Here is a 13,639-nt window from a genome sequence, read left to right on the forward strand (position 1 = left end):
GTCCTGCAACTTTCTTCTTGTTTTCATATCACAATCCTTTTTCCACTTCACAGTGACTCATAAACGTAAGACCGCTTGACACCCACTTCTCCAAAAACCCTAAAATGTTTCCATGATCTTTTCTTGATTTCTTTTTCAGAGTTCATTAGTATTCAGGATTCCTATTGATTTTTTCCATTACTTTTAAGGTATGGTAAATGTCATATTCATTATAGCATCTAAGTAATTCAAAAATAGTTAATTATAGATTGAATCATGCTACATAGTTTTTCGGTTCCTTTGTCTAACATGTCACTAATGGAGACTTTAAGTGCTTTACCCAGTCTCATTTTCCTGTGAGCCTGTGCTTTTAATTGGCCGACAGTGATTTTGCGCAGCACGATAATATTTAGGAACACACATTACACCATAGCATAACTGAATGCATCCACATATAGATGCACTAGATCCATACGTGTGTGTTTATATACACTTACAAAGAGGGAATGCGACTCTGTAAGCATGACATATCCATGGCATCAGGTAAGTCCGCATGCCTATATTAAAAAGGACCACGGTCATAATTTTGTTTTCCAGTTTTCAGTCTTGTTCTATTTCTTAAACTTTTGTTACTTACAAAGCAAAACCAATGAGTCCCTTGTAAGTGAAAACAAACAAGGAAAAAGAACAAATGCAAGGGCATTTGGAGGTGTACCAGCAGCAATTTCTTAGCTCGAAGGACAGGAGAACCCCGTGACAGAAGCAGTTTAGCCTAGCACAATTGCCCGATGTTTGAAAGCACAGGCATCTGAGTTGGGGCAGCAGTGGGACCCCACAGCTCTAGACAGCACCACATTTCGAAATGGAATGAAGATCTTGTCCTACTGCTTGACTGGATTACTCGATTTAGTGCCGACACTGCATGAAAAAATATATAAGGATATGTGAGAGATATGCTGGGGACTGTCAGAACACTGTATTGACGTATATACTGTTCTATTTCTCACTGGTTTTTGTCTTCCTTCTCACACTTGCCACAGGCCAACTTGCTGTGTCTCTGCTCAGAAGAGGTCTTTTATATTAATTCCCAATGTAGAAAGAAGTGGGCTGAGAGACTTCTCTCCTGGTTTTTGTTTCACTGCAGTCTGGTTTTCGGAGGCTGCTCAAAGTGTCATTGAACGTAATATGGTGAGCTTGCCTGGAGACCAAATGCAAAGTAATAGAATGGAGGAGCGATACTGATGCTTGGGGTCCTTGGAGGTGGTGCAATCTGTAGCCCTGATGTGAAAAACTGGGGAGAACACAGAGGTTCCGGGGTAAAGAATGCATGGGAAAACTTATTCCTAGTTTTTGCCTCATTAAAGGTTTCCTATTCCCCAATCATTACCAAGGGTTTAATCAATGAAGATATGAGGTATGGTCTTAACAGAACAGAAGATAAGTCTCCAGTCTTACCTTCAAAATTAAATCGGACAACTATGTAATACAGGAAATAAAAGCTGTTCATCAAAACATAGCATCTCTTTCCATTCCTTTTTTTTGAACTTGAATAACCTCCTGATCCATTTTGATGTTGATCCATTGTCCCATGTTACCTTTTGTTTTCTGTGACTGAATTCACCTCTTTGTTTCTATTTCCTTCTATCTCTTAAGGCCAATGGGCCAGAGCAGAGCTAGAGTTCAATAGAAATATACAATTTACTTCATTTCCCTTTTCTCAGTAAAGATGCTCTGAACAAGCGTACCAGTTATAGAAGAAATATGACAGGGATGTTCCCTGGAGGTGAGGCAGGTGAGATCTTTGCTTGCTTATTTTGAGCATCTCTTCAGAAAAGAGCAATGTGGAGAGAAGGGGATCAGGCAGGTGAAGTAGAGGGAAACTCTCAAAGATGCATTGACTCAAGAGTCTCAATGATGCGTTCTATAAAAGAATTATGAAAGAACATGGGTGTCACACAAGTCTGGGCAACAGTACTTTCTATTATACTTGTGTACAGGTCTTCGTGAGTTTAGACTGACTCAGTGACAACAACATCTCACACCTCTAGGTCTTATCAACTTATACTTGGTACTTGGCATAGCGGAGCAGTGAACCCAGGGCCACCAAGTTCATTAGGACTCACAGTGACCCTATGTAGCAGAGTAGAACTGATCCCTGACATTTCTGAGGCCCTCAATGTTTCCTGAAGCTGGTGAGTGCAGACAGATGGCCTTTTAATTACCAGGCCCACACTTCACCCTTGGGGCACATAAGGAAGAGCCTAAAAGGAGGAGAAATACCCAGAATATGACAAGCTCATCAGATTATCTGTCTGTCTATCTATCTGTCTATCTATCTATCTATCTATCTATCTATCTATCTATCTATCTATCTACCTACCTACCTACCTACCTACCTACCTACCTACCTATCTACCTATCTACCTACCTATCTGTCTATATAACATATAAAACCAAACACCAGATTCACTGTTGAGTCAATTCTAATTCATAGCAATCCTAGAACGACTATATTTGCCAGGCAGGCAGAGAGACAGACAGACAGATAGATGATAGATAGATATAAAAATTATAGAACACTTATAGTCAACTAGCACTTTTACTGTAATCATTCTCTGAAATTAGGAAAATACCTGTGGGTCATCCAGGAAGAAGTCTAGGCCCTACTTGTCACCTGTCCGCACTAAGACAAAGTGACCAGTGGCACAAATGTAAGCCTTGGCAGGACCCACAGGCCAGCAGGTGGAGTTCACCAAAATACTTAGTGATTTGCTCCTGTAATATTATATCATCGAAACCCTATCGGGGAAATTCTATTCTTTCTTACAATATCTCTGTGATTTGGCCTTGATTCAAGGACACACAGCAACAACAATATACACCGGCTCCCTTTCAGTGTGCATAGTTTCTTATTACACCAATGGGATTTTAAAAGTGTCCAGGAATAGAAGTTATAAGCCTTTACATGAAGAGAACTAATTTATCTATAAAACGCTTTTCAAAACACACACGTACACACACACACACAATGGGATAACCTAGCTTACCTGAAACGTAAACTGCTGTGAGTATTTATTTGCATGGCTAACAGAAAGTGAAACAGTGCATCCTCTATCCAATACTCTGCTCTATTTTACTGAACTTGAAAGATATTTTCCTGCCACCGAGGATGTAGTCATTGTATTTTTCAAACCATGTGTGACACATACCATCATATAGTTTGTTAAAAGCAATATACAGAGCAAGATGTGTGCTTTCCAATTTTAAAGGCCTCTTCTCTTTTTCTCTGAGATCAAGAAAAGGCAAGAACAGCAGACAGCTCATAACATTTGAAAGTAATACTCGAAAGCATATCAAGTCAAGAGGTGTTTTCTTCACTCTGGATACATACTTTTATTATACACAATTCTGTATCATTCTGGAAGACATCTCGCTATGGAAAACATGTCTTTTGTTGCCTGGAGCAATTGTGCTCATAATTATAAGACAAAAGCGAAAACAATTTCACTTTTTTCTGATTAATTATATGGAGGCATCTAGGAGAATGGGCATCAATCTTAAATTCATGAAATTTTATTTTCTAGAAATGGAAATACAAGATACTTTGTATTTGAACAATAAGGTTATTGCTATTGTTACTATATATGTTAACTTTATTATCCAATTTTTTTTGAATTATAAAAAAAATCAGAAAAAACTCCAACCAAATCAGAGTCATACTTCTGTTGCTTTAAAATCATCGTGAGTCCCATCTCTCATTATCCTCTTTTCAAGAGTTCCTGTTCCATTAAAACGTCCTCTGATTCTGAGCCATGTCATGGTTTCCAATATTCATAATGGCCTTTATATGCAAAGGAGCCCGAGTGGCATGAGAGGGTACTCCCTGGGCTGCCCACCGCAAAGTCTGGGGGTCAGACCTGTCGGATACTCCACTGGAGGAAGAATCGGCTAACTGGAATTGCAGATGGACAAGCTGGGAACTCCTTCCGAAGCAGCTCTAGTCTCTTCTATGTAGTTGCTGAATCTGAATTGACTCGATGTGAAATGGGGATGGGCTTAATGTAATATAGGACCTCGATGCTAATCCGTTCTAGAAGGAGCGTCCAGATGTGATGCAATGGAGTTCAAGCCAAGGATTGTGTTAAGAAACTGGCAGACAAGCCAGACACGGGAGAAATTGCCAGCTTAGATAGGGCCAAGTTGAAGACAACGGAGATGCAGGAGAACACCCTGCCGACCAAGGAGACCGTTGAGCAGGAGAAGCGGAGTGAAAGCTCCTAATCCTGGCAGATTCGTCCTCCATCGTCCACCAGACTGATGGGGAGAAGGGTCACCTGCAGGATGGACACGGGCGACAAGCTTCACGGTGAGCCCACCGCCCTCCGGGTCTCCGAAGGGACTACCAATCCCCCGGTTTACCCCGGCATACTGTAGAAAACTGTTTGTATGATTAATGAGAATACAACACACCTCGTGGCAGAAAAGAAAGACTGAAAACAGATTAATCCATTCTCGACCACCAAGTCTTTGCCCTAACCTTGCCTTTTTATATAAGACATTACACAAAAAATTCAAAATAAATAAATTCAGAGTTAAATAATATAATGCAAATAAAAAATACAACATTAAAAAAGTTTTTAACAACTGCAGTATGGCCCATACCTTGAGATTGATGAGGATCTGGATCTGTGGACACGGATGTGGAGAGGAGGGATGGAGAAGAGTCACTGCAAGGGGAATCCGCTTCCATAAAATCAACTGGGAGCTGCTTTTCAGGAGTTTTTTCCCTTTTTTTTCTCCTTTTTTTCACTAGGACCTGGCTGGCTGTCTCTAAAAACAAATCTGTCTAATGTGGTCTGCTGTTGGCGTTTCCTTAACTGTTTTCTAAAAGGGTTTACTAAATTATTATCAACAATATCGACAACACAGTTAACCAGTCCCTTATCATGATGATTCTTTTCAAAAAACTTTCTTAGGGCCCATGTTTGTTTGTTATTTTTATCTACAAACAGTACACAGAGCCACAAGAACTAAGGAAATTACAGCAAAATGCTTGGAACACAACCACAAATGGTTTAAACACCACGTACTAGCACCAATCAACACCGAGTGACCGAGCCGCGAACTGCCTTTGTTTATGAAAATCACGTGGGTCGGGTCAGTTAGCGATGTTTATTTCTAGCTCAGGTGCAAACTATTCTCGACATTTCGCATTGAAATTTGATTATATTGAGGACTGATGTGGTTGAGTCCTGGGGTTCTTCTGTTAAAGTTTTAAATACCATGAAAAGTACATTTGCTGCTCTATATAGTTTTGAAAATGAGAGAGACAATTAAATCTGGATATATTCTAATGCTTTAGTCTTAAATTTTTAGTCATTTTTAATTTAAGACTAAAGTGTTAAAACATACTCAGACTTTAGTCTTTAAATTTTCGTTTTTAGGTGCTTTAGTGTTAAATTTTCAGTTATTTTAAATTTAGGACTAAAGTGTTCAAATATACTCCGATTCGATTGTCTTTCTCTTTTTAAGGCTATATATCGCAACAACTATGCCCAACTCACAGAAGTTAGATTACAGATGGCATAGTACTATTTTGCATATTCTTTACATTTTGAGTGTAATGTGAAAGTTTACATTTATAACCTCATCACCTTATATTTAAATACATTAATCATATAAATTCATAAATAATAATTTGGTTGGTAGGGGAGGAAAGTTAGTATCTGTACACATAAAATAATTTTTGTAAATCTTAAATATAAATAACTACATATCAGTGATAACACACTGTTGTGGGGGAGCAGTAAAGTACAAACAGAAATTATTTTGATTTAACTTAACCCAGCAATCCATGTTTCATTGGATATGAATCCAATGTCTAGTTCCTTGGTTTACTGATCTTTAAATCCCAAGCTATATCACATAGAGCATGCAAATACTGTTTGTTAAATTAGTGCATTGATGAAATTTACTTCAAAAACAAAGTAGGGTGTATTTGCTTTTCTAAAATCTTATTACACTTTATTTAAAAATTCTACCACTTATAGAGTCTTTGCCATGCGAAGTCCAGAATAGAAAAAAGCAACGGTATGGTTGATATCAAGTATAGAAGAGGAAAGAGTAAAAATACTTTTTGAGTACTTACTATAATTGACCAATTTGCACAGCTTACCTCATTGATTTCTCTTAGCAGTCAATGAAGGTAGATATTAGCATACAGATTTTAAATTTGAAGTCACCAAGACTCCATAAGGTTATATAATTTGCTCAAGACCACAATTGATGAATGAAACTGAAATTCAACGTGACTTAAAGATTATATGGGTCCCTGGTGGCATAATTAGTTAGTGTTGGGCTTCTAACCACAAGGTCAGAAGTTCAAAACCACCAGCCTCCCAAAACCACTCTGCAGGAGTAAAGTGAGACTTTCCATCTCTGGAAACTCGTAGGAGCAGTTCTCCTTTGTCCCAGAGAGCTGCTGTGGTTTGAAGTGGACTCAATGGCAGTGCGTTTGGAGAGAGTTTTAAAGTGGATGCCCATTTTACTATCCATTGGCATTAAATGGTTACTAATTGGTGATTATATGAATATATAAATTCTATATTAATTCAAGGCACATAGAAAAATAACTAGGCTGTCACAAAACATTTTTAAAATTTGCATTTGTAGAGAGAATGATGGAGTGATATGCTTTCGGACAGTTCTCACTTTTGGAGAATTAAATATATTATTGTTATTGAAATCTCCATGGTGGCTTATAATCAAATTCCATGTTGTGTTGTGTTTTTGTTTATTCGTTTGTCTTCATTAGTGGTTTGTTTATTTGTTTGTTTGTAGCTTACTGGGCTACACATTGCTCTGCGAACTCCAAGGTCAGCAGTTCAAACCCATCCGCCACATTAAAGGAGAAAGATGAGACTCTTTATTCTGGTAGAGATATTAAAATACCAACAGGGGACAGTTCTAGTCTGACCTATAGGGTCGCTATGAGTCACAATTGACTGTAGGCCAGTAGATTTTTGCTTCTTTGTTTGTAAACTGAACGCAACCTATTTTCCAGTCATGCCTCAACTAAAGCAGTCCTCACGCAACACACAGCCAATCATTTCACTGTTTCCAAGTGTGCCCCAACTCTATTGCTTGCATTACTGACTCCCTGTGCTTCTCCTGCTCTCCCAGCAGCCAAAGGGTATATAGTTTAAGATGTATGTCAGATATCCACTCTGTATTGCTATATTGCTTCCATCAGATAATGTGTTTAGCTTACTCCTTCACATGTAAATCTCTTCTCAAGTACTACCTAATCACGAGGCCTTTGTTAACCTATGTTATAGTCACTTTTCTTCCCCAATTCCCCTACGCTATTTAGTCTCTTTTATATTTTCCATAATCTTTCTAACAAACTCCACATGTAAGTTATTTCCTTATTAGATGTGTTTATTAGATTCTTTCTGGGCCTCACGAAAGCATGGGCAAGTCCCAAAGGCAGGTGTCTTTGCTAATTAATTGTATACTAAGTGGTGACCACAAGATATGAGTGAATGGGCAGCTGGCAAAAATTGTGTGAAATTGGGTTATCTCCTTTGATATTTGGATTGAAACTAAGAAATCGTAGTGTTGGTGGTGGTAACTGAGCACACAGAATTTCTAGAGCAGTCATATATTGGACCAGTGCAGTAAGTCATCTCAAGGGAAAGGCAGAGATGGGACTTCAAGTGCAGGATAATGGAGGGACAGCAGGAAGAAAAAATTTAAAAAAAAACCTCCCTCCCTGCTCCCCCCTCCCTCATGAACCCTTGATAATTTATAAATTATTATTTTGTCTTATCTTGCACTGTCCAACATCTCCCTTCACCCACTTTTCTGTTGTCTGTCCCCCAGGAAGGAGGTCACTTGTAGCTCATTGGAATCAGTTCCCCCTTTCCAACCCACCCTCCCTCTACCCTCCCAGTATTGCCACTCACACCACTCACTGGTCCTGAAAGGATCATCCGCCCTGGATTCCCTGCGTTTCCAGTTCCTATCTGTACCAGTGCACATCCTCTGGTCTAGCCAGACTTGCAAGGTAGAATTGGGATCATGATAGTGGGGGAAGCAGCAGGGGAGGAAGCATTTAGAAACTAGAGGAAAGTTGGATGTTTCATTGTTGCTACACTGCACCCTGCAAGGCTCGTCTCCCCGAGACCCTTCTGTAAGGGGATGTCCAGTGGCCTACAAATAGGCTTTGGGTCTCCAATCCGCACCGCCCTCCACCCCCCGCCACATTCACTATGATAAGTTTTTTTTCTGATGATTCCTGATACCTGATTCATAGGACCTGATGCCAGGGGCTTAGTTGGAGAGCAAATGTTTCGAGAATGATGAGGGCACTGAATGTACAAATGTGCTTTACACAATTTATGTATGTGTGGATTGTGATAAGAGTTGTATGAGCCCATAATAAAATGATTTAAAAAAGAGAGAAAATAAAAACCTTCACCCAGTGCCATCAATGACAGCTCATAGAGATCATACAGGACAAGGTAGAACTGGCCCTGGGAGTTTCCGAGATTGTGACTGGGAATTGAGTAGAAGCTCCTTAGCTCCTGGTAACTTTGAGCAGCTGGCGCAACAGTTAGCATACAACTCCCAACCACAACCCTGCCAGGAAAAGACACTGATACATTGACATAGAAGCCGTCGCATGCTGTGATATATTTAAAGTAGGATTTATTTTCAAGATACCTCATTTGACTTTAATTGCTTGGGAGTGGGAGATAGGCCATCATGGATGTGTTAACTACTATTACTATGCCTAAGATATCTCTTATTGATTTTTATTGTATGAAAACAACAATCATCTCAACCAAAATTACCCCCAATCGTTTCTTCTGCTAACTCATATTATTGTGTGGAAATAACTATGTTTAGCATGTTATAAGTATTCTGCAAGTACACACCATTTTTATATGGCCAATACCATAAAGGATTGATTGGGCGAAGAGTAAATTTGTATGCTTAGTTTGGGGCATGTTTCTCTCAATCTTGATTATTAAAATGAAGAAACTAATGCCCACCAACACTAAGTAGCTTGCTAAAAGTAGCATATCTGGGAGATGGGGACAGTTTATGACTTCTACTTTCTTTCTATGGCCCATGCATAATTATTGACTTTTGGGTTAATGACAAATATTTGAAATTTATAGAATTGAAATTATTAACACTTTATTGGACATCTAGAATGTTTACAAGTATGGTGAGTGCTTGGTACGCTCATTTCTCAAAGGCATTATTTTTCTCGTCTAAATTGTCTTCTATAGATAAACAACATAAGGCAGAGAGAGGTGAGTGAATTTGTTCAAAGTCAACTAACTGGTAGGAGATAGAGCCAACATTCAAACTAGAGATGACTTTCTCTGGAGTGTGGAGTACATCTCTAGAGCCAGAGGACCTGGATTTGAACCACAGCTCTGCTGTCAACTGGGAGGCTTGGACAAAAGTACTTGTTCTTTCAATTTTCCAGTGACGCTTCTCCAAAGTAGGTTTGATAATTAGGAATACTCAACTCACGGCCTTGTGTGAAAGATTGAATGAGTTAATGTTTAGAAGGTACTCACAATAATTCCTGGCCATAAAAGTACATTATAAGTACGTGTTGATTAAAATGAAGAAAATCCTGTGCCTCCTTTCACATCTTGCTTTCTTGCATAGCGCCTGGTACAAGGTGATAATAAAAATATTACTATATGACTGAATGTACAATTGCTCTTTGATATAAAGTTTTCTTTTACACACATCTGAGTGTCTCTAGATTAATTTCTCTGGTCTAAGAACTAATTTTATCTCATGTGATTCCTATGATGAATGATATAGCTAGTTTATTGTCCCAACCTGGCCAATAAACACATGTGGGGTTAATTGAAGGGCAGAGAGATAAATGGCTCCCTGCGCCTCGCCTTTAGAGTTCTCAGGTCTCTTGCTTTCTGATGGTAGACCAGGGTGCAGTTGCCTTAGCCAGTTTCTTGCTTTAGCTGGCAAGGTTCACTTCCTGCAAGACATTCCTGAGGAGAAGCTATATGCACCTACCCTGATGCAGCCCTGGGTGCTGGAGCAGTCATGCGAAGACCCCTGCCAGCACTGAGATGCTTACACATTCACTGACTCAGCTTTCTTCCTGCAGTCAGCATCATTGCATCTGTTTTGTGAGATGGAGGAGGACTTGGTGGACTGGTGTTGGACATATGGGTTAATAATGGGTTAATGTTGGACTTGTGGGCTTGGGCAGCACTGTATTGTGATGTTTGCTTGATGTGCACTTAACCTTTATATAAAACTCTCTATTATACAAGAGTTTCTGTGGATTTGTTTCTCTAAAGTACCCAGACTTACACAAGAATTAATAGAGATATTTTTATACAAAGAGAGCATGTTTGGAAATCAGAAATATTCTTAGGAGTTTTGTCCAAATATATTTACATCACGTTTTTAAGACAAAAAACCAGTTTCTAGTATATCAGCAGTGCTAAAAATATTCTCATGAGTAAAATTATTTTTCTTTGAATTTTATTTCCCTTTACCTGAAGAAGAAAGGCTCCCTGCTACATAAAATTTATATGTTTAGAACAGACTGAAAAATAACACTTTTCACTGAATTTTCCATAGTCCTACTAATAGACTATCTGTGGCAGTTACATAATCTGGTGTCAACTTGCTAAGGGGTGGTATCCAGCCTGTCAATCAGATTGCAGTTTGATAGCTTCATTTGGAGGCACCATGGAGATAAATAGCTTGCTGGAGGCAGGACACAGAAACATTCCCTGTGAGACAATCCTGTTGAGGGGACACATGGAGCTACACTAGAGCCCTGGAGCTGGAGGAGCCACATGGGTACTCCTGCCAGCACTGTGATGCTTTCACTGCCGCTGGATCCACAAGGCTTTCCACCCACTGGCCTGCAGTCTTCCTGCATTCAGTGTTATTGCATTGCTGCATGAGTCTGAAAAGGAATTTACGGACTGGTATCGACATATGGGGTAATATTGAACTTATGGACATGATCTGAGCTAGGCTGGGATGTTTTCTTAATGTACCATTGCTCTTTGATATAAAGTTCTCTCTTACAGACATATTGGTGTCTAGATTTGTTTCTCTAGTCAACCTGGACTAACATTATGGTACCTTGGGACTGGGGCACTAGAGAAACACATCTTAAAATGGAGCATAGATGCTGGCTTGTTTGACCCCTGCCTCACAGCAGGTTTTCTTCTCTGGCTAGCCAGAAGTCAGATATGCCCATGCAGTTTAGTGGGTTGTTTTCTGGAAAGAATATAGAAGTTAAAGTATTGACTAGTTTGTTTGGTTTTGGTCCTTGGTTATTTCTTTTTGAAATGGCAAAAATGAATGTGATTAATGTGTATTTTGAACTCAGGGGCTGGAAATTGCCATTTGAAATTCTCAGAGACCATTCTCCTTAAGGAACATGGCTTTCAGATGGTCAAAATGCCTGACAGAAAGCTTGGCTCTGGCTTGATGCAGCCAGAGACCTAGGGCCATATTTTGTATCAATGGAATAGTTTAGATAAGGATTAAGATAAGCTAAATAAGGATTTAACTTGACTGTTTTAAGAATTGAGTTTAGTATCTGATTCTACTTTGTTTATACTGGTTTCTTCTGCTTATTATTGTTGATATAATGGTTGATAGAAAAGCTTATTGGGACATATGAAAATAGAGAGCTTGTAAACCTACTTGCCTGGAGCTATTAAAATTGTATATTTAGCTTTCCCTACCCAATTAAAGCCACTCTTAACCTCAAAAAAATTGTACATTTAAATGGATTTAAGACACACCTGCAAGGAAGGCTCTGAAAAGTTCTAGCCAGTGTTCAATGGTGTTGATCAGTTGGAGGGGGGAAAAGGATCTATTTGGATTTTTGAATTTGAAAAAATTGGGAGCCACAAAGAAACTTTCCTCTCCAGTCAAAAAGGTAGTACCCTTTACAATAGCCAAGCACAAATTGAAATATCTAGGCATATACCTGACTAAAAAACCCCAAAAGATTTGTATAAGGAAAACTATAGAACACTATTACAAGAACCCCAGAGTGACTTCAACAAATGGAAGAATATCCTGTGCTCATGGATTAGAAGACTCAATACAGTAAAGATGTGAGTTCTGTCAAAGTGGGAGCACTTGCTCTACCTGACTTTAGCACGTACTATACAGCCACACTAGTCAACAGTGTGATACTGGTATAACAACAGTTATTGGTCTGAACCAACAGCAAAGAGCTGAAAACCCAGAAATAAAAACACAGCATACAGGCAACTGATCTTTGATAAGGGCCAAAAAAGTATCAAATGGGAACCAGATGCCCTCTTCAACAAATGGTGCTGGAAAAAATGGATATCTACCTGCAAAGAAATGAAGCAAGACACTTACCTTACTCCATGCACAAGAATAAAGACAAGATGGATCACAGACCTAGAGATAAAACCCCAAACTATTAGGGCCATTAATGAGAGAATTTGGAGAAACCTGAGAACCTTGGCAGAGGTTATCAGATATGCATAGCCTATCAGAAATATGGAAGGATACAAATACAGAGGAGTCACAAATTGACAAGTGGGATATAATGAAGATAAAGCACCAATGTACATCGAAAGAATTCACCCAGAATATAATAAGGACCCCACAGACTGGGAACTCATCTTTAGCAATGACACATCAGACAAAGGCCTCATTACTAAATCTACAATACTTTGCAAGCTTACAATAGAAAAAAACTAACTGCCCACTGAGGAGGTGGGCAAAGGACCCGGATAGAAGTTTCACAGGGGCAGAAATCCAAATAGCCAATAAACATATCAGAAAATGTTCCTGATCTTTAGCTATAAGAGAAATGAAAATTAAAACATCAATGAGATACCACTTAACACTCTCAAAGATAGCCCAATTAGAAAAATCAGAGATAACAAATGTTGAAGGGGCTGTGGGGAGATAGGAACTCTCATCCACTGCTGGTGGACTTGGAGGAATGTACTGCCACTATGGAAACCGATTTGGCAATATCTAAAACAGATGGAAATTGAGTTACCATACGACACAGCAATACCCCTACTGGGCATATACTCAAAAGAAACAAAAAACAATCCACGGCCAGACATCTGTGTTCCAATGTTCATCGCGGCACAGTTCACAATTGCAAGGAGTTGGAAACAACCTAAATTTCCATCAACAGAGGTCTGGATCAAAAAACTGTGGTATGTACATACAGTAGAGTACTATCCTTCCCTAAAATGCAGTGATGAACGCATAAAGCACATGGCTGCATGGGAAGAACTGGAGGAAATCATGCTAAGTGAAGTAAGTCAAGCACACAAGGACAAGTACAACATGAGTCCACTGAGGTAGCTTAAACAAACAAACAAAAAAACTAAACTAAAACAGAGAATAGGGGAAAAGCTACTATATGCGTACATCCCTGGGGTGAAGTCCAGCAACTATGGAAGGGCCCAAATCCAATCCAGAGATATATACAGCAACCAACTAAATAAGAGGGGGAAATAAAGAGAAAGAAAAAAGAAAAAAAGACATGGATGGTGGGGAGCTGGGCACTATTCCACCCAAGGGGGAGGGTATTGTTCATATCTCCACAGGAGGAGAGAGAGAGAAAGCT

At 39.2% G+C, this 13,639-nt stretch overlaps 1 pseudogene; it reads left to right on the top strand.

Annotated features, from left to right (window-relative positions):
• The first annotated feature begins 485 nt into the window (after positions 1–485).
• On the top strand, positions 486–4,260 carry LOC142455536 (thymosin beta-10 pseudogene; annotated as a pseudogene).
• The last annotated feature ends 9,379 nt before the right edge of the window (positions 4,261–13,639 follow it).

The sequence above is a fragment of the Tenrec ecaudatus genome, chromosome 8 (genome assembly GCF_050624435.1).
Source record: "Tenrec ecaudatus isolate mTenEca1 chromosome 8, mTenEca1.hap1, whole genome shotgun sequence".
NCBI lineage: Eukaryota > Metazoa > Chordata > Mammalia > Afrosoricida > Tenrecidae > Tenrec > Tenrec ecaudatus.